Here is a 24,234-nt window from a genome sequence, read left to right on the forward strand (position 1 = left end):
TTTGGGTAATAGTTGATCGTTTGACCAAGAGTGCTCATTTTCTTGCTACCCGTGAGACAGCGTCATTAAGTGAACTTCCCGAATTATACATGAAAGAGATAGTTAGTCGTCATGGAGTGCCATTATCGATTGTGTCAGACAGAGATTCTAGATTTGTATCAAACTTCTGGAACAGTCTACAACATAATCTTGGTACACGTGTGAATTTGAGTACAGCTTATCATCCTCAGACAGATGGTCAGAGTGAACGAACGATACAGACGTTAGACGATATGTTAAGAGCATGTGTATTAGAATATGGTGGTTCGTGGGATACACATTTGCCGTTGGTTGAATTTGCGTATAATAATTCTTATCATTCGAGCATAGGAATGCTGCCTTACGAAATGTTGTATGGCCGTCATTGCAGAACTCCGACTTTTTGGTTAGAAGATGGAGGGAAACAGTTTGCTGGTCCCGAAATTGTTCAAATGACAGCCGAAAAAGTTCCTATTGCGCGAGAAAAGTTGAAAGCCGCCAGAGATAGACAAAAGATGTATGCAGATCCGCGTAGACGTCCGGTAACCTTTAGTGTGGGAGATCGCGTGTATTTGAAAGTTTCACCATGGAAAGGGGTTATCAGATTCGGTAAACGTGGTAAGCTTGCACCAAGGTACATTGGGCCGTTTCCAATTAGTGATATTCTGAATGATCAAACAGTGGTATTGGATCTTCTGCCAGAGTTAGCTGGTATTCATAATACCTTCAACGTGTGTTATTTACGTAAGTGTAAGGTCGATGACGAGACACAGATCGTACCGCTAGTAGATTTGAAAATTGATTTGAGTAACAAGCTGGTTGAGGAACCGATTCGAGTAGTAGACAAAAAGGTTACTAAGTTAAGAAAGAAAGAGATCCCAATGGTTTTAATAGAATGGAAACACATCTTAGGGTCTAACTTGACGTGGGAGACAGAAGAGTTGATGAAGACCCGATACCCTCATCTGTTTGACCAAGACCAGATTCCGAGGACGAAATCTCTTTAAGGGGGTGGATTTGTAACAGACTGAAACCGGGGTTAGAAGTAAGATTACTTAATTACCCTTAGGCATAATTGTGTGGCTAATTATGCTTTTATTTTAATTTAATGTTCAGTGATATTTTATTATTTGGTTAAGACCAGTTTGTGACAAGGGTCACAGAACAGGTTCGTTTATTTAATTTGGACTTTGTTAGGGTTGTCAAACTAAGTACGAAAGATATCAGATAACTGATAAATACCCGTATGTTATGGGGTGTGGGTTTATAACCCACTTAAGTAAATAATATCTGGATACTTCCATTCATTTCCCAATTTGTGCAAGAACAAGACCCGTACCTAACTTTCATCATCTCAAAACCCTAATTGAATCTAAGCTAGAAATTGAATCAAGAGGCTTTAGGAACTGAATCCTATCATTCTTACAAGCATTTATCCAGGTTAGCATGCTTGAATTCGTGCTTTAATTCCTAGAATTGGGTTTTGGGTGTAAAATGGGTTTTTGATAAATATGAGCTTGAATCTTCATAATTTGTGTTTGTTATGTTTAATTGATGTTAGAAATAGTTGCTATATAGTTTATATGATCTAATTATGCTGTAAATTGAGCAAGAACTTGTTAAAAATGATGAATTGTGTGTTAGAACTTGAGTTTATGATAAAGTGAGTATTTTGGGATGAATTAATCCCAAATCTTGATTGTAAATGCTAGATTTTGATGTTTATAGTTGGGAAAAGTGTTTATGTATGATTGGTATGTTTCTTTATGCTTGAATTTGGACTATAAACCTCGAAATCGAGCCTTTTTGGCTTAAAATCACCAAATCAGCGAAGCTGATGGGGAAGAAGAAGGTGCTCGAAAAACTCGCTCGAAAACAGTGCTCGAAACTCGCTCGAAAAGAGTGCTCGAGAACCTTCTGCTCGAAAACATGTTAATGCTCGAAAATTCGAAATTGCTCGAAAAGCTCGAATTGCTCGAAAATTCAAAATTGCTCGAAAAGCTCGAATTGCTCGAAAAACTCGAAATTGCTCGAAAAGCTCGAATTCACTCGAAAACTCGAACTGCTCGAGAATTTTTTTTCTCGAAAACCTTAGGTGCTCGAGAACCTTATGTTGCTCGAAAACCTTGTCTGTTATGTGAATATTTCCATAGAATGTAAAGTCGTGTATTAATACTTGAATATAATACTAACTTGAGATATTATGTGGTGATTCACAGGTAATAAACAAAAAGGTGAAGGCTCAGAAAGATTAGACCTCTGAGAACCTTCAGATGCTGGTAATTGAAATGTCCCGTTCTTATTGATTAAAAACGTTCCATATTAATTGATTTCGTTGCGAGGTTTTGACCTCTATATGAGACGTTTTTCAAAGACTGCATTCATTTTTAAACAAACCATAACCTTTATTTCATCAATAAAGGTTTAAAAAGCTTTACGTAGATTATCAAATAATGATAATCTAATATATCCTGTTTACACATGACCATTACATAATGGTTTACAATACAAATATGTTACAACAAAATAAGTTTCTTGAATGCAGTTTTTACACAATATCATACAAGCATGGACTCCAAATCTTGTCCTTATTTAAGTATGCGACAGCGGAAGCTCTTAATAATCACCTGAGAATAAACATGCTTAAAACGTCAACAAAAATGTTGGTGAGTTATAGGTTTAACCTATATATATCAAATCGTAACAATAGACCACAAGATTTCATATTTCAATACACATCCCATACATAGAGATAAAAATCATTCATATGGTGAACACCTGGTAACCGACAATAACAAGATGCATATATAAGAATATCCCCATCATTCCGGGACACCCTTCGGATATGATATAAATTTCGAAGTACTAAAGCATCCGGTACTTTGGATGGGGTTTGTTAGGCCCAATAGATCTATCTTTAGGATTCGCGTCAATTAGGGTGTCTGTTCCCTAATTCTTAGATTACCAGACTTAATAAAAAGGGGCATATTCGATTTCGATAATTCAACCATAGAATGTAGTTTCACGTACTTGTGTCTATTTTGTAAATCATTTATAAAACCTGCATGTATTCTCATCCCAAAAATATTAGATTTTAAAAGTGGGACTATAACTCACTTTCACAGATTTTTACTTCGTCGGGAAGTAAGACTTGGCCACTGGTTGATTCACGAACCTATAACAATATATACATATATATCAAAGTATGTTCAAAATATATTTACAACACTTTTAATAGATTTTGATGTTTTAAGTTTATTAAGTCAGCTGTCCTCGTTAGTAACCTACAACTAGTTGTCCACAGTTAGATGTACAGAAATAAATTGATAAATATTATCTTGAATCAATCCACGACCCAGTGTATACGTATCTCAGTATTGATCACAACTCAAACTATATATATTTTGGAATCAACCTCAACCCTGTATAGCTAACTCCAACATTCACATATAGAGTGTCTATGGTTGTTCCGAAATATATATAGATGTGTCGACATGATAGGTCGAAACATTGTATACGTGTCTATGGTATCTCAAGATTACATAATATATAATACAAGTTGATTAAGTTATGGTTGGAATAGATTTGTTACCAATTTTCACGTAGCTAAAATGAGAAAAATTATCCAATCTTGTTTTACCCATAACTTCTTCATTTTAAATCCGTTTTGAGTGAATCAAATTGCTATGGTTTCATATTGAACTCTATTTTATGAATCTAAACAAAAAAAGTATAGGTTTCTAGTCGGAAAAATAAGTTACAAGTCGTTTTTGTAAAGGTAGTCATTTCAGTCGAAAGAACGACGTCTAGATGACCATTTTAGAAAACATACTTCCACTTTGAGTTTAACCATAATTTTTGGATATAGTTTCATGTTCATAATAAAAATCATTTTCTCAGAATAACAACTTTTAAATCAAAGTTTATCATAGTTTTTAATTAACTAACCCAAAACAGCCCGCGGTGTTACTACGACGGCGTAAATCCGGTTTTACGGTGTTTTTCGTGTTTCCAGGTTTTAAATCATTAAGTTAGCATATCATATAGATATAGAACATGTGTTTAGTTGATTTTAAAAGTCAAGTTAGAAGGATTAACTTTTGTTTGCGAACAAGTTTAGAATTAACTAAACTATGTTCTAGTGATTACAAGTTTAAACCTTCGAATAAGATAGCTTTATATGTATGAATCGAATGATGTTATGAACATCATTACTACCTTAAGTTCCTTGGATGAACCTACTGGAAAATAGAAAAATGGATCTAGCTTCAATGGATCCTTGGATGGCTCAAAGTTCTTGAAGCAAAATCATGACACGAAAACAAGTTCAAGTAAGATCATCACTTGAAATAAGATTGTTATAGTTATAGAAATTGAACCAAAGTTTGAATATGATTATTACCTTGTATTAGAATGATAACCTACTGTAAGAAACAAAGATTTCTTGAGGTTGGATGATCACCTTACAAGATTGGAAGTGAGCTAGCAAACTTGAAAGTATTCTTGATTTTATGAAACTAGAACTTTTGGAATTTATGAAGAACACTTAGAACTTGAAGATAGAACTTGAGAGAGTTCAATTAGATGAATAAAATTGAAGAATGAAAGTGTTTGTAGGTGTTTTTGGTCGTTGGTGTATGGATTAGATATAAAGGATATGTAATTTTGTTTTCATGTAAATAAGTCATGAATGATTACTCATATTTTTGTAATCTTATGAGATATTTCATGCTAGTTGCCAAATGATGGTTCCCACATGTGTTAGGTGACTCACATGGGCTGCTAAGAGCTGATCATTGGAGTGTATATACCAATAGTACATACATCTAAAAGCTGTGTATTGTACGAGTACGAATACGGGTGCATACGAGTAGAATTGTTGATGAAACTGAACGAGAATGTAATTGTAAGCATTTTTGTTAAGTAGAAGTATTTTGATAAGTGTATTGAAGTCTTTCAAAAGTGTATAAATACATATTAAAACACTACATGTATATACATTTTAACTGAGTCGTTAAGTCATCGTTAGTCGTTACATGTAAGTGTTGTTTTGAAACCTTTAGGTTAACGATCTTGTTAAATGTTGTTAACCCAATGTTTATAATAACAAAAGAGATTTTAAATTATTATATTATCATGATATTATGATGTACGAATATCTCTTAATATGATATATATACATTAAATGTCGTTACAACGATAAACGTTACATATATGTCTCGTTTCAAAATCATTAAGTTAGTAGTCTTGTTTTTACATATGTAGTTCATTGTTAATATAATTAATGATATGTTTACTTATCATAATATCATGTTAACTATATATATAACCATATATATGTCATCATATAGTTTTTTTTTACAAGTTTTAACGTTCGTGAATCACCGGTCAACTTGGGTGGTCAATTGTCTATATGAAATCTATTTCAATTAATCAAGTCTTAACAAGTTTGATTGCTTAACATGTTGGAAACATTTAATCATGTAAACATCAATCTCAATTAATATATATAAACATGGAAAAGTTCGGGTCACTACAGTACCTACCCGTTAAATAAATTTCGTCCCGAAATTTTAAGCTGTTGAAGGTGTTGACGAATCTTCTGGAAATAGATGCGGGTATTTCTTCTTCATCTGATCTTCACGCTCCCAGGTGAACTCGGGTCCTCTACGAGCATTCCATCGAACCTTAACAATTGGTATCTTGTTTTGCTTAAGTCTTTTAACCTCACGATCCATTATTTCGACGGGTTCTTCGATGAATTGGAGTTTTTCGTTGATTTGGATTTTATCTAACGGAATAGTGAGATCTTCTTTAGCAAAACATTTCTTCAAATTCGAGACGTGGAAAGTGTTATGTACAGCCGCGAGTTGTTGAGGTAACTCAAGTCGGTAAGCTACTGGTCCGACACGATCAATAATCTTGAATGGTCCAATATACCTTGGATTTAATTTCCCTCGTTTACCAAATCGAACAACGCCTTTCCAAGGTGCAACTTTAAGCATGACCATCTCTCCAATTTCAAATTCTATATCTTTTCTTTTAATGTCAGCGTAGCTCTTTTGTCGACTTTGGGCGGTTTTCAACCGTTGTTGAATTTGGATGATCTTCTCGGTAGTTTCTTGTATAATCTCCGGACCCGTAATCTGTCTATCCCCCACTTCACTCCAACAAATCGGAGACCTGCACTTTCTACCATAAAGTGCTTCAAACGGCGCCATCTCAATGCTTGAATGGTAGCTGTTGTTGTAGGAAAATTCTGCTAACGGTAGATGTCGATCCCAACTGTTTCCGAAATCAATAACACATGCTCGTAGCATGTCTTCAAGCGTTTGTATCGTCCTTTCGCTCTGCCCATCAGTTTGTGGATGATAGGCAGTACTCATGTCTAGACGAGTTCCTAATGCTTGCTGTAATGTCTGCCAGAATCTTGAAATAAATCTGCCGTCCCTATCAGAGATAATAGAGATTGGTATTCCATGTCTGGAGATGACTTCCTTCAAATACAGTCGTGCTAACTTCTCCATCTTGTCATCTTCTCTTATTGGTAGGAAGTGTGCTGATTTGGTGAGACGATCAACTATTACCCAAATAGTATCAAAACCACTTGCAGTCCTTGGCAATTTAGTGATGAAATCCATGGTAATGTTTTCCCATTTCCATTCCGGGATTTCGGGTTGTTGAAGTAGACCTGATGGTTTCTGATGCTCAGCTTTGACCTTAGAACACGTCAAACATTCTCCTACGTATTTAGCAACATCGGCTTTCATACCCGGCCACCAAAAATGTTTCTTGAGATCCTTGTACATCTTCCCCGTTCCAGGATGTATTGAGTATCTGGTTTTATGAGCTTCTCTAAGTACCATTTCTCTCATATCTCCAAATTTTGGTACCCAAATCCTTTCAGCCCTATACCGGGTTCCGTCTTCCCGAATATTAAGATGCTTCTCCGATCCTTTGGGTATTTCATCCTTTAAATTTCCCTCTTTTAAAACTCCTTGTTGCGCCTCCTTTATTTGAGTAGTAATGTTATTATGAATCATTATATTCATAGATTTTACTCGAATGGGTTCTCTATCCTTCCTGCTCAAGGCATCGGCTACCACATTTGCCTTCCCCGGGTGGTAACGAATCTCAAAATCGTAATCATTCAATAATTCAATCCACCTACGCTGCCTCATATTCAGTTGTTTCTGATTAAATATGTGTTGAAGACTTTTGTGGTCGGTATATATAATACTTTTGACCCCGTATAAGTAGTGCCTCCAAGTCTTTAATGCAAAAACAACCGCGCCTAATTCCAAATCATGCGTCGTATAATTTTGTTCGTGAATCTTCAATTGTCTAGACGCATAAGCAATCACCTTCGTTCGTTGCATTAATACACAACCGAGACCTTGCTTTGATGCGTCACAATAAATCACAAAATCATCATTCCCTTCAGGCAATGACAATATAGGTGCCGTAGTTAGCTTTTTCTTCAATAACTGAAACGCTTTCTCTTGTTCATCATTCCATTCAAATTTCTTCCCTTTATGCGTTAATGCAGTCAAGGGTTTTGCTATTCTGGAAAAGTCTTGGATGAACCTTCTGTAGTAACCAGCTAGTCCTAAAAACTGGCGTATGTGTTTCGGAGTTTTCGGGGTTTCCCACTTTTCAACAGTTTCTATCTTTGCCGGATCCACCTTAATACCTTCTTTGTTCACTATGTGACCGAGGAATTGAACTTCTTCCAACCAAAATGCACACTTTGAAAACTTAGCGTACAATTCTTCCTTCCTCAATACTTCTAACACCTTTCTCAAATGTTCACCGTGTTCTTGGTCATTCTTTGAGTAAATAAGTATGTCATCAATGAAAACAATGACAAACTTGTCAAGGTATGGTCCACACACTCGGTTCATAAGGTCCATGAACACAGCTGGTGCATTAGTTAAACCAAACGGCATGACCATAAACTCGTAATGACCGTAACGTGTTCTGAAAGCAGTCTTTGGAATATCATCTTCTTTCACCCGCATTTGATGATACCCGGAACGTAAGTCAATCTTTGAATAAACAGACGAGCCTTGTAGTTGATCAAATAAGTCGTCGATTCTCGGTAGTGGGTAGCGGTTCTTGATGGTAAGTTTGTTCAACTCTCGGTAGTCGATACACAACCTGAATGTACCATCTTTCTTCTTGACAAACAAAACAGGAGCTCCCCACGGTGATGTGCTTGGTCGAATGAAACCACGCTCTAAAAGTTCTTGTAATTGGCTTTGCAGTTCTTTCATCTCGCTGGGTGCGAGTCTGTAAGGAGCACGAGCTATTGGTGCAGCTCCTGGTACAAGATCTATTTGAAATTCAACGGATCGATGTGGGGGTAATCCCGGTAATTCTTTCGGAAATACATCGGGAAATTCTTTTGCAATGGGAACATCATTGATGCTCTTTTCTTCAGTTTGTACTTTCTCGACGTGTGCTAAAACAGCATAGCAACCTTTTCTTATTAGTTTTTGTGCCTTCAAATTACTAATAAGATGTAGCTTCGTGTTGCCCTTTTCTCCGTACACCATTAAGGGTTTTCCTTTTTCTCGTATAATGCGAATTGCATTTTTGTAACAAACGATCTCCGCTTTCACTTCTTTCAACCAGTCCATACCGATTATCACATCAAAACTCCCTAACTCTACTGGTATCAAATCAATCTTAAATGTTTCGCTAACCAGTTTAATTTCTCGATTCCGACATATATTATCTGCTGAAATTAATTTACCATTTGCTAATTCGAGTAAAAATTTACTATCCAAAGGCGTCAATGGACAACTTAATTTAGCACAAAAATCTCTACTCATATAGCTTCTATCCGCACCCGAATCAAATAAAACGTAAGCAGATTTATTGTCAATAAGAAACGTACCCGTAACAAGCTCCGGGTCTTCCTGTGCCTCTACCGCATTAATATTGAAAACTCTTCCACGGCCTTGTCCATTCGTGTTCTCCTGGTTCGGGCAATTTCTAATAATGTGGCCTGGTTTTCCACATTTATAACAAACTACATTGGCATAACTTGCTCCGACACTACTTGCTCCGCCATTACTCGTTCCGACACCATTTGTTCCTTTCGTTCTATTAACCCCTGGTCCGTAGACCTCACACTTCGCCGCGCTATGACCATTTCTTTTACACTTGTTGCAAAATTTGGTGCAGAACCCCGAGTGATTCTTTTCACACCTTTGGCATAGTTGCTTCTGATTGTTGTTGTTGTTGCGGTTATTATTGTTGTTGGGATGATTGTTGTAGTTGCTGTTGTTGTTGTTGTTGTTGTTGTTGTTGGGCCGTTTGTTGTAGTTGCGATTGATGTTGCGATTGTTGGGATAATTGTTGCGATTATTGTTGTAATTGCTGATGTTGTTGTATTGGTGATTCTTATCACCGTTTTCCTCCCACTTTCTTTTGACTTGCTTCACATTGGCCTCTTCAGCAGTCTGTTCTTTAATTCTTTCTTCAATCTGGTTCACTAGTTTGTGAGCCATTCTACATGCCTGTTGTATGGAGGCGGGCTCGTGTGAACTTATATCTTCTTGGATTCTTTCCGGTAATCCTTTCACAAACGCGTCGATCTTCTCTTCCTCATCTTCGAATGCTCCCGGACACAATAGGCACAATTCTGTGAATCGTCTTTCGTACGTGGTAATATCAAATCCTTGGGTTCGTAACCCTCTAAGTTCTGTCTTGAGCTTATTGACCTCGGTTCTGGGACGGTACTTCTCGTTCATCAAGTGCTTGAATGCTGACCACGGTAGTGCGTACGCATCATCTTGTCCCACTTGCTCTAGATAGGTATTCCACCATGTTAACGCAGAACCTGTGAAGGTATGCGTAGCGTACTTCACTTTGTCCTCTTCAGTACACTTACTTATGGCAAACACCGATTCAACCTTCTCGGTCCACCGTTTCAATCCGATCGGTCCTTCGGTTCCATCAAATTCCAAAGGTTTGCAGGCAGTGAATTCTTTGTAGGTGCATCCTACACGATTTCCTGTACTGCTAGATCCAAGGTTATTGTTGGTATGTAGCGCAGCCTGTACTGCGGCTATGTTTGAAGCTAGAAAAGTACGGAATTCCTCTTCATTCATATTCACGGTGTGTCGAGTAGTCGGTGCCATTTCCTTCAAAATAGTTAAATGGAACAAGTTAATCATACAGAATATTAAGAGTAGTTAATAGTATTTCGTAGCATAATATGAACTCATTTATAAAAGCTTTTTCTTCATATTAGCGTTTTATAAGTTTAAATTCGGGTAGTACCTACCCGTTAAGTTCATACTTAGTAGCTAATATACAATTCAACTACTACAATTCTATATGAAAAACTGATTATAATAATATTTCGCGTTCAAACTTTTATACAATATTTTACAAACTTACAATACCGCTTATTTTACATAAAGCATGAAATATAGCACACAATAACTTTGATACAAGATAGTTGTGAAGACAATTCTAGCTAGTACACAAGTCGTTCAGCAAAGGCAATAAAGACACGTAATTCATACGTCCAGAAACAAGTCATGCATTCTGGTTTTACTAGGACTACTTCCCATCCTTGGTCTTGTGCAACATAACCGTTATGGCCGTTGATAAGACAGCGTGTTGTAACGTCATCAAAGGGACGAGGGTTACGTAATGTCCAACAGTCCCGTAATAATCTAAAAACCTCATTTCTTACCCCAATTACCGACTCCGTCACTTGTGGAAACGTTTTGTTTAATAGTTGTAGCCCGATGTTCTTGTTCTCACTTTGGTGAGAAGCGAACATTACTAATCCGTAAGCATAACATGCTTCTTTATGTTGCATGTTAGCCGCTTTTTCTAAATCACGAAGTCCAATATTCGGATATATTGAGTCAAAATAATTTCTTAACCCGTTGCGTAAAATAGCATTTGGGTTCCCCGCAATATATGCGTCAAAGTAAACACATCGTAACTTATGGGTTTCCCAATGTGATATCCCCCATCTTTCAAACGAAAGTCTCTTATAAACCAAGACATTCTTGGAACGTTCTTCGAATGTCTTACAAACTGATCTCGCCTTAAATAGTTGTGCCGAAGAATTCTGGCCGACTCTAGACAAGATTTCATCAATCATGTCTCCGGGTAGGTCTCTTAAAATATTGGGTTGTCTATCCATTTTGTGTTTTTAAACTGTAAAATAGACAAGAGTTAGTTTCATAAAAAAAATACTTATTAATACAAGCAATTTTTTTACATATATCATAAAGCATAAGAACACTATATTACATATATTACACCACACGAATACAACTATCTTATTCCGACTCGCTCGTTTCTTCTTCTTCGGTTTTGGTTCGTTTTGCCAAGTTTCTAGGGATATATGATGTTCCCCTAATACGAGCCGTCGTTATCCACATTGGTTTAGAAAAACCTGGTGGTTTAGAGGTTCCTGGGTCATTGTTACAACTTAAGGACTTCGGGGGTTGACGATACATATAAAGTTCATCGGGGTTGGAATTAGATTTCTCTATTTTTATGCCCTTTCCCTTATTATTTTCTTTTGCCTTTTTAAATTCAGTTGGGGTAATTTCTATAACATCATCGGAATTCTCGTCGGAATCCGATTCATCGGAGAATTGGTAATCCTCCCAATATTTTGCTTCCTTGGCGGAAACACCATTGACCATAATTAACTTTGGTCGGTTGGTTGAGGATTTTCTTTTACTTAACCGTTTTATTATTTCCCCCACCGGTTCTATTTCTTCATCCGGTTCCGATTCTTCTTCCGGTTCCGATTCTTCTTCCGGTTCCGACTCTTCTTCCGGTTCCTCTTCGGGAACTTGTGAATCAGTCCACAAATCATTCCAATTTACATTTGACTCTTCATTATTATTAGGTGAGTCAATGGGACTTGTTCTAGAGGTAGACATCTATCACATAATATCAAACACGTTAAGAGATTAATATATCACATAATATTCATATGTTAAAAATATATAGTTTCCAACAAAAATGTTAAGCAATCATTTTTAAAGAAAACACGGTCGAAGTCCAGACTCACTAATGCATCCTAACAAACTCGATAAGACACACTAATGCAAATTTTCTGGTTCTCTAAGACCAACGCTCGGATACCAACTGAAATGTCCCGTTCTTATTGATTAAAAACGTTCCATATTAATTGATTTCGTTGCGAGGTTTTGACCTCTATATGAGACGTTTTTCAAAGACTGCATTCATTTTTAAACAAACCATAACCTTTATTTCATCAATAAAGGTTTAAAAAGCTTTACGTAGATTATCAAATAATGATAATCTAATATATCCTGTTTACACATGACCATTACATAATGGTTTACAATACAAATATGTTACAACAAAATAAGTTTCTTGAATGCAGTTTTTACACAATATCATACAAGCATGGACTCCAAACCTTGTCCTTATTTAAGTATGCGACAGCGGAAGCTCTTAATAATCACCTGAGAATAAACATGCTTAAAACGTCAACAAAAATGTTGGTGAGTTATAGGTTTAACCTATATATATCAAATCGTAACAATAGACCACAAGATTTCATATTTCAATACACATCCCATACATAGAGATAAAAATCATTCATATGGTGAACACCTGGTAACCGACAATAACAAGATGCATATATAAGAATATCCCCATCATTCCGGGACACCCTTCGGATATGATATAAATTTCGAAGTACTAAAGCATCCGGTACTTTGGATGGGGTTTGTTAGGCCCAATAGATCTATCTTTAGGATTCGCGTCAATTAGGGTGTCTGTTCCCTAATTCTTAGATTACCAGACTTAATAAAAAGGGGCATATTCGATTTCGATAATTCAACCATAGAATGTAGTTTCACGTACTTGTGTCTATTTTGTAAATCATTTATAAAACCTGCATGTATTCTCATCCCAAAAATATTAGATTTTAAAAGTGGGACTATAACTCACTTTCACAGATTTTTACTTCGTCGGGAAGTAAGACTTGGCCACTGGTTGATTCACGAACCTATAACAATATATACATATATATCAAAGTATGTTCAAAATATATTTACAACACTTTTAATAGATTTTGATGTTTTAAGTTTATTAAGTCAGCTGTCCTCGTTAGTAACCTACAACTAGTTGTCCACAGTTAGATGTACAGAAATAAATTGATAAATATTATCTTGAATCAATCCACGACCCAGTGTATACGTATCTCAGTATTGATCACAACTCAAACTATATATATTTTGGAATCAACCTCAACCCTGTATAGCTAACTCCAACATTCACATATAGAGTGTCTATGGTTGTTCCGAAATATATATAGATGTGTCGACATGATAGGTCGAAACATTGTATACGTGTCTATGGTATCTCAAGATTACATAATATATAATACAAGTTGATTAAGTTATGGTTGGAATAGATTTGTTACCAATTTTCACGTAGCTAAAATGAGAAAAATTATCCAATCTTGTTTTACCCATAACTTCTTCATTTTAAATCCGTTTTGAGTGAATCAAATTGCTATGGTTTCATATTGAACTCTATTTTATGAATCTAAACAAAAAAAGTATAGGTTTCTAGTCGGAAAAATAAGTTACAAGTCGTTTTTGTAAAGGTAGTCATTTCAGTCGAAAGAACGACGTCTAGATGACCATTTTAGAAAACATACTTCCACTTTGAGTTTAACCATAATTTTTGGATATAGTTTCATGTTCATAATAAAAATCATTTTCTCAGAATAACAACTTTTAAATCAAAGTTTATCATAGTTTTTAATTAACTAACCCAAAACAGCCCGCGGTGTTACTACGACGGCGTAAATCCGGTTTTACGGTGTTTTTCGTGTTTCCAGGTTTTAAATCATTAAGTTAGCATATCATATAGATATAGAACATGTGTTTAGTTGATTTTAAAAGTCAAGTTAGAAGGATTAACTTTTGTTTGCGAACAAGTTTAGAATTAACTAAACTATGTTCTAGTGATTACAAGTTTAAACCTTCGAATAAGATAGCTTTATATGTATGAATCGAATGATGTTATGAACATCATTACTACCTTAAGTTCCTTGGATGAACCTACTGGAAAATAGAAAAATGGATCTAGCTTCAATGGATCCTTGGATGGCTCAAAGTTCTTGAAGCAAAATCATGACACGAAAACAAGTTCAAGTAAGATCATCACTTGAAATAAGATTGTTATAGTTATAGAAATTGAACCAAAGTTTGAATATGATTATTACCTTGTATTAGAATGATAACCTACTGTAAGAAACAAAGATTTCTTGAGGTTGGATGATCACCTTACAAGATTGGAAGTGAGCTAGCAAACTTGAAAGTATTCTTGATTTTATGAAACTAGAACTTTTGGAATTTATGAAGAACACTTAGAACTTGAAGATAGAACTTGAGAGAGTTCAATTAGATGAATAAAATTGAAGAATGAAAGTGTTTGTAGGTGTTTTTGGTCGTTGGTGTATGGATTAGATATAAAGGATATGTAATTTTGTTTTCATGTAAATAAGTCATGAATGATTACTCATATTTTTGTAATCTTATGAGATATTTCATGCTAGTTGCCAAATGATGGTTCCCACATGTGTTAGGTGACTCACATGGGCTGCTAAGAGCTGATCATTGGAGTGTATATACCAATAGTACATACATCTAAAAGCTGTGTATTGTACGAGTACGAATACGGGTGCATACGAGTAGAATTGTTGATGAAACTGAACGAGAATGTAATTGTAAGCATTTTTGTTAAGTAGAAGTATTTTGATAAGTGTATTGAAGTCTTTCAAAAGTGTATAAATACATATTAAAACACTACATGTATATACATTTTAACTGAGTCATTAAGTCATCGTTAGTCGTTACATGTAAGTGTTGTTTTGAAACCTTTAGGTTAACGATCTTGTTAAATGTTGTTAACCCAATGTTTATAATAACAAAAGAGATTTTAAATTATTATATTATCATGATATTATGATGTACGAATATCTCTTAATATGATATATATACATTAAATGTCGTTACAACGATAAACGTTACATATATGTCTCGTTTCAAAATCATTAAGTTAGTAGTCTTGTTTTTACATATGTAGTTCATTGTTAATATAATTAATGATATGTTTACTTATCATAATATCATGTTAACTATATATATAACCATATATATGTCATCATATAGTTTTTTTTTACAAGTTTTAACGTTCGTGAATCACCGGTCAACTTGGGTGGTCAATTGTCTATATGAAACCTATTTCAATTAATCAAGTCTTAACAAGTTTGATTGCTTAACATGTTGGAAACATTTAATCATGTAAACATCAATCTCAATTAATATATATAAACATGGAAAAGTTCGGGTCACTACAGTAATCAGTGAGTGGGTCTATCTACGGATAGAGTTTAAGTAGCAGGCTATGCTACTTGTGTTTACTCTGTTATCTTGTAGTGTAATGATTACCATGCTATTGTTATTAGATTTGCCATGCTAGTTCATTGTATGCATGATGTTATGTGATTTATGTGCACACTGTGTTTGACACCAACCGAGGCTAGGTCAGGTTGGGAACCCGCCGAGGTTAGGTCAGGTAAGGGTTCATATGAGGTCAACCGAGGCTAGGTCAGGTTGGATCCAAGTCCTGTGGTTTGTTCAGTATAACGTGCAAGGACGCATGTGTTGCGTCTGGATGGTTATACAGTTGACTCGATAGGAAGGATTATCGGTAGACGCAAGCCCGATCAGCTAGGAGTCGTGTGCTCGTACAAGCCGCCGATCCTCATACTGTCATTATTGATGTTGTGGCTATTTTTATGCTAGATGGACGTTAGCAGATTATCATAAGTTATGCATGATGGTACTTATGCTTATTCTGTTAGATAGTTTCCATTCACTTAGCGGTGCGCTAATCCCCCACATTCTTCCCCCGCAGGTTTAGGTACTGCTAGTTGGATGGGAGCTGCTGATGAAGACGTGTTTGACTCTGCAAACTCTGATGTGTCTTTTTATACTAATACACCAGAAGTTTTTAAGTGACGTCGTTTGTAAATAAGTATTATATAGTGTGGATTTTTGTAATACTTTAACTAAGGTTATGTTTTAATATAATATGTCTTCCGCTGTGGTTTAAAAAAAAAAATTTTGCTGGCGTCACATCACCCCCATGACAATGTGGTGTCTTGAACACCGCGACGATTCCACATGTCAATCAAGACCATGAGTGGTGCCTTAAACACCGCGGCATCCACTCCCATGACAATGTGGTGTCTTAAACACCGCGACAAATACCACAGGTCAATCAAACAATGAGTAATGTGATGACCCGGGAATTTCCGACTAAATTTAAAGTTAATCTTTATAGAATTCCGACACGATAAGCAAGGTCTGTTAAGTTGAGTCTCAAAGTTTTTGGAAAGTTTACATGAAATCATTTGACCTTTGACTACTCCCGACGATTCACGAACAATTGTTTGTAGATAACTAAATGTATATAAATGTGCATATGTATATGTTTATATATAAACAAAAGTATGTATAATAAATTGAATTAGTATAATACCAATTAGTCATTTGAATTAAATAGATAGTGTAATGTACCAAATAAATAAGATGTTATTAAATAAATATATAAATAAATATATATATGTATACATAAGTAATATGATATATATATATATATATATATATATATATATATATATATATATATATATATATATATATATATATATATATATATAAAATTGATAAATAGTAAATATCTAAGATATGTTATTATATAATATATAATTAGTAAAGATGATTAACAAGTTGTAATATTACGATATTAAATATAGCTACGAGTTGAAAATATAGTTGTTAAAGTAGTATTATTATTACTTTCATTAATATTAATAATAATATTTGTATCATTACTATTATTATATAAAGTGTATATATATAGATAAGTATATATTGTTAATATTATTATTATTAATAAAATTAATGTTATTATAGCAAATAATATTATTAGTACCACTAATAATAAAAATATTTTTTCAATGATTGATATATTATTAATATCAATAGATAATATATAAATATGAAATTGATATATATATATATATAAATATTATTATTACAAATATTAATCTAATTAGTATTATTTTTATAATATTCATTAATAATATATTCATTACTTTTATCTATCTTTCTTTTTCTAGTATAAATTTTGATAAAATTATTATTAATACAATTATTACTATTATTATAAATTCTATCATTATTAGTATTCTTATTAAAATTAATAATATTAATGAGTTCTATTAATAAATTTATAATATTAATTAATATTACAGTGTTTAATATAACCATTATATAAGTTCAGATTTTATATGAATATAAATACAGATATATCTATAAATAAATATAAATACAGATTATATATATATAAACATAAATTCTATTAAATCTATAATTAACTGAAGAAAAATTACGCTTTTTGTTTACAATCACTTTCAACCTGTGGAAGATTTATTCTCTGACCTCAATTCGTACCAATCAGTATTGAATCCATATGAAAGAAGCCAAATTCAGTTAGCTATTAATTCAACCATTTATTTTTTTTCTATTTTTTTCTGTCCTTGCTAAATTATTCTGTCGACCACCAATTCATTCTTTAAACGATCAAATACAGAGTTAAGAGATAGGAATAAACCTCACATTATTATTTACTAACCACCAAAAATCCTTTAACAGCTTTTAATTAAACGAATTTAATCAGAAACATATCAAGAACAGCTTCCTGCCCTGTTCTTGGTTTGAAATTTCAAAAAGCTCGATCATACAACCTATTTCAAAAAGTGTTAATGCAGGATTGTTAGAAATACTTCATCTAAACGATCTGGAGAGTTTCAGATCTTACTTCATCGAATTGAACTCGAATTTTGGAGTCAAACTCTTATTTCAAAAAGTCAAACATTTTGTTCATCACCAAATTCGAAATCGTTTTTATGTGTTGAGTTCAATTGAGGGTACAGAATGTTTCTAAAAAGGATCTCCAATGTATTTCATGTATAAAGTTTCTTGTAAAACGATTTAAAAATCAAAATTTAATATTGAATTCATGAAACTCAAGAACACGGCTGATACAGTGTTTATTTTTTTGATTTTTTGTTATATAAACCAATTTAATTGAACCTTAGTCGTTTCTATTTTGTTTGAGAGACTTAAAATCAAAAAGATTTGTTTGCTGTATTGATGGTGTTCGGCCGATTAAATGAAGAAGGAGAAGGAGAAGACTTTTATTAATACGGGTTATATATTAATTATTTCTATGTTATTTCGGATAATGGGCACAACCCAGCTGGTTAAAGGAAGTGTCGGGTGTCGAGAGGTCGCCGGTTCGAGTCCTGGCCTGGGCAGAATGCTTATTTTTTAGGTAACACTATTGTTACTAACTATTATTATTATTAATATCATTATTAATTATTACCATTGTTATTATTATTATTATTGTTATTAATACAAGTTCTATGATTATTATTATTACTAAGCTTATAATCATCATTGGTATTATTGATATTGTTATTATTATTTATTATTGAATTATTGATTATTGATGATGTTAGGTAATTATTATTAGTTATCAATATTAGTAATAAGATTATTAGTAAAGTTATCACTAATATATGTATTATTATTATTGTTAATATTATCATTTGAATTATTATCATTATTAGTATTATCATTAAGATAAATATTAGTAGTACCATTATGATTAAAACTATTATATTAGTATTATTATCATTACTATTAAAATTATTGTTGTTACCATTATTATTAAGAATTAGTATTATTTTAAAAGTATCCTTAAATATTAAGACTATCACTTTTAATAAAACTATCATTATTTTTATTACTATTATCATAATTAATATTTACTATATTATACTCTTAATGAATTTATTATAAGCTTAATAATTGGTATTAATTATATTTTATATATATAAATGCAAACATATCAAATTCATATACTTATATATCTAACTTATATTTATATATATTATTTAAATTAATATATATATATATATATATATATATATATATATATATATATATATATATATATATATATATATATATATATATATATATATATATATATATATATATATATATATATATATATATATATATATATATAACTGGTTCGAATACTGTTATATGTTATTATATTATTTGACATATATAAAATGATATAGGTTCGTGAATCGAAGGCCAACCCTGCATTGTTCTGTTGTTCAAAGTCGTCATATGTATTTTTACTACAAAATACAGTATTGTGAGTTTCATTTGCCCCCTTTTTAAATGCTTTTGCAATATATATTTTTGGGACTGAGAATACATGCGCTGCTTTTATAACTGTTTTACGAAATAGACATAAGTAATCGAAACTACATTCTATGGTTGAATTATTAAACCGAATATGCCCCTTTTTAGTCTGGTAATCTAAGAATTAGGGAACAGACACCCTAATTGACGCGAATCCTAAAGATAGATCTATCGGGCCCAACAAGCCCCATCCAAAGTACCGGATGCTTTAGTACTTCGAAATTTATATCATGTCCGAAGGAGGATCCCGGAATGATGGGGATATTCTTATATGCATATTGTGAATGTCGGTTACCAGGTGTTCAATCCATATGAATGATATTTTGGTCTCTATGCATGGGACGTAGGTCTATGAGAAATGGAAATATGAAATCTTGTGGTCTATTAAAATTATGAAATGATTATTTTTGTTAAACTAATGAACTCACCAACCTTTTGGTTGACACTTTAAAGCATGTTTATTCTCAGGTACGAAAGAAATCTTCCGCTGTGCATTTGCTCATCTTAGAGATATTACTTGGAGTCATTCATAACATATTTCCAAAAACGTTGCATTCGAATCGTTGAGTTCATCAAGATTATTATTAAGTCAATTATAGTAAGATATATTACGAAATGGTATGCATGTTGTCAACTTTCGATGTAATGAAAGATTGTCTTTTCAAAAACAAATGCAATGTTTGTAAAATATATCATATAGAGGTCAAGTAACTCGCGATGTAATCAACTGTTGTGAATCGTTTATAATCGATATGGACTTCGTCCGGATGGATTAGGACGGGTCTCTACAAGTAGTGTCTTGAACACCGCGACAATACTACTCGTTACTTAGAATGTGGTGTCTTGAACACCGCGACAATGCCACATTCATACTACACAAATAAATACATTATATACGTACACGCATAATTATTCCACTCACCTTGACATAAGGATGATGATTATTGTAGTGACCCGAACTTTTCCATGTTTATATATATTAATTGAGATTGATATTTACATGATTAAATGTTTCCAACATGTTAAGCAATCAAACTTGTTAAGACTTGATTAATTGAAATAGGTTTCATATAGACAATTGACCACCCAAATTGACCGGTGATTCACGAACGTTAAAACTTGTAAAAACTATATGATGACATATATATGGTTATATATATAGTTAACATGATATTATGATAAGTAAACATATCATTAATTATATTAACAATGAACTACATATGTAAAAACAAGACTACTAACTTAATGATTTTGAAACGAGACATATATGTAACGATTATCGTTGTAACGACATTTAATGTATATATATCATATTAAGAGATATTCGTACATCATAATATCATGATAATATAATAATTTAAAATCTCTTTTGATATTATAAAAATTGTGTTAACAACATTTAACAAGATCGTTAACCTAAAGGTTTCAAAACAACATTTACATGTAACGACTAACGATGACTTAACGACTCAGTTAAAATGTATATACATGTAGTGTTTTAATATATATTCATACACTTTTGAAAGACTTCAAGACACTTATCAAAATACTTCTACTTAACAAAAATGCTTACAATTACATCCTCGTTCAGTTTCATCAACAATTCTACTCGTATGCACCCGTATTCGTACTCGTACAATACACAGCTTTTAGATGTATGTACTATTGGTATATACACTCCAATGATCAGCTCTTAGCAGCCCATGTGAGTCACCTAACACATGTGGGAACCATCATTTGGCAACTAGCATGAAATATCTCATAAAATTACAAAAATATGAGTAATCATTCATGACTTATTTACATGAAAACAAAATAACATATCCTTTATATCTAATCCATACACCAACGACCAAAAACACCTACAAACACTTTCATTCTTCAATTTTATTCATCTAATTGATCTCTCTCAAGTTCTATCTTCAAGTTCTAAGTGTTCTTCATAAATTCCAAAAGTTCTAGTTTAATAAAATCAAGAATACTTTCAAGTTTGCTAGCTCACTTCCAATCTTGTAAGGTGATCATCCAACCTCAAGAAATCTTTGTTTATTACTGTAGGTTATCATTCTAATACAAGGTAATAATCATATTCAAACTTTGGTTCAATTTCTATAACTATAACAATCTTATTTTAAGTGATGATCTTACTTGAACTTATTTTCGTGTCATGATTCTGCTTCAAGAACTTCGAGCCATCCAAGGATCCATTGAAGCTAGATCCATTTTTCTCTTTTCCAGTAGGTTTATCCAAGGAACTTAAGGTAGTAATGATGTTCATAACATCATTCGATTCATACATATAAAGCTATCTTATTCGAAGGTTTAAACTTGTAATCACTAGAACATAGTTTAGTTAATTCTAAACTTGTTCGCAAACAAAAGTTAATCCTTCTAACTTGACTTTTAAAATAAACTAAACACATGTTCTATATCTATATGATATGCTAACTTAATGATTTAAAACCTGGAAACACGAAAAACACCGTAAAACCGGATTTACGCCGTCGTAGTAACACCGCGGGCTGTTTTGGGTTAGTTAATTAAAAACTATGATAAACTTTGATTTAAAAGTTGTTATTCTGAGAAAATGATTTTTATTATGAACATGAAACTATATCCAAAAATTAGGGTAAAACTCAAAGTGGAAGTATGTTTTCTAAAATGGTCATCTAGACGTCGTTCTTTCGACTGAAATGACTACCTTTACAAAAACGACTTGTAACTTATTTTTCTGACTATAAACCTATACTTTTTCTGTTTAGATTCATAAAATAGGGTTCAATATGAAACCATAGCAATTTGATTCACTCAAAACGGATTTAAAATGAAGAAGTTATGGGTAAAACAAGATTGGATAATTTTTCTCATTTTAGCTACGTGAAAATTGGTAACAAATCTATTCCAACCATAACTTAATCAACTTGTATTGTATATTATGTAATCTTGAGATACCATAGACACGTATACAATGTTTCGACCTATCATGTCGACACATCTATATATATTTCGGAACAACCATAGACACTCTATATGTGAATGTTGGAGTTAGCTATACAGGGTTGAGGTTGATTCCAAAATATATATAATTTGAGTTGTGATCAATACTGAGATACGTATACACTGGGTCGTGGATTTATTCAAGATAATATTTATCGATTTATTTCTGTACATCTAACTGTGGACAACTAGTTGTAGGTTACTAACGAGGACAGCTGACTTAATAAACTTAAAACATCAAAATATATTAAAAGTGTTGTAAATATATTTTGAACATACTTTGATATATATGTATATATTGTTATAGGTTCGTGAATCAACCAGTGGCCAAGTCTTACTTCCCGACGAAGTAAAAATCTGTGAAAGTGAGTTAGAGTCCCACTTTTAAAATCTAATATTTTTGGGATGAGAATACATGCAGGTTTTATAAATGATTTACAAAATAGACACAAGTACGTGAAACTACATTCTATGGTTGAATTATCGAAATCGAATATGCCCCTTTTTATTAAGTCTGGTAATCTAAGAATTAGGGAACAGACACCCTAATTGACGCGAATCCTAAAGATAGATCTATTGGGCTTAACAAACCCCATCCAAAGTACCGGATGCTTTAGTACTTCGAAATTTATATCATATCCGAAGGGTGTCCCGGAATGATGGGGATATTCTTATATATGCATCTTGTTAATGTCGGTTACCAGGTGTTCACCATATGAATGATTTTTATCTCTATGTATGGGATGTGTATTGAAATATGAAATCTTGTGGTCTATTATTATGATTTGATATATATAGGTTAAACCTATAACTCACCAACATTTTTGTTGACGTTTTAAGCATGTTTATTCTCAGGTGATTATTAAGAGCTTCCGCTGTTGCATACTTAAATAAGGACGAGATTTGGAGTCCATGCTTGTATGATATTGTGTAAAAACTGTATTCAAGAAATTTATTTTGTTGTAACATATTTGTATTGTAAACCATTATGTAATGGTCATGTGTAAACAGGATATTTTAGATTATCATTATTTGATAATCTACGTAAAGCTTTTTAAAACCTTTATCTATGAAATAAAGGTTATGGTTTGTTTTAAAAATGAATGCAGTCTTTGAAAAATGTCTCATATAGAGGTCAAAACCTCGTAACGAAATCAATTAATATGGAACGTTTTTAATCAATAAGAACGGGACATTTCAGTTGGTATCAGAGCGTTGGTCTTAGAGAACCAGAATTTTGCATTAGTGTGTCTTATCGAGTTTGTTAGGATGCATTAGTGAGTCTGGACTTCGACCCTGTTTACTTGAAAAATGATTGCTTAACAAATTTTGTTGGAAACTATATATTTTTAACATGTGAATATTATGTGATATATTAATCTCTTAACGCGTTTGATATTATGTGATAGATGTCTACCTCTAGAACAAGTCCCATTGACTCACCTAATAATAATGAAGAGTCAAATGTAAATTGGAATGATTCGTGGACTGATTCACAAGTTCCCGAAGAGGAACCGGAAGAAGAGTCGGAACCGGAAGAAGAATCGGAACCGGAAGAAGAATCGGAACCAGATGAAGAAATAGAACCGGTGGGGGAAATAATAAAACGGTTAAGTAAAAGAAAATCCTCAACCAACCGACCAAGGTTAATTATGGTCAATGGTGTTTCCGCCAAGGAAGCAAAATATTGGGAGGATTATCAATTCTCCGACGAATCGGATTTCGACGAGAATTCCGATGATGTTATAGAAATTACCCCAACTGAATTTAAAAAGGCAAAAGAAAATAATAAGGGAAAGGGCATAAAATAGAGAAATCTAATTCC

Source organism: Rutidosis leptorrhynchoides, chromosome 3, assembly GCF_046630445.1.
Source record: "Rutidosis leptorrhynchoides isolate AG116_Rl617_1_P2 chromosome 3, CSIRO_AGI_Rlap_v1, whole genome shotgun sequence".
Classification (NCBI taxonomy): Eukaryota; Viridiplantae; Streptophyta; class Magnoliopsida; order Asterales; family Asteraceae; genus Rutidosis; species Rutidosis leptorrhynchoides.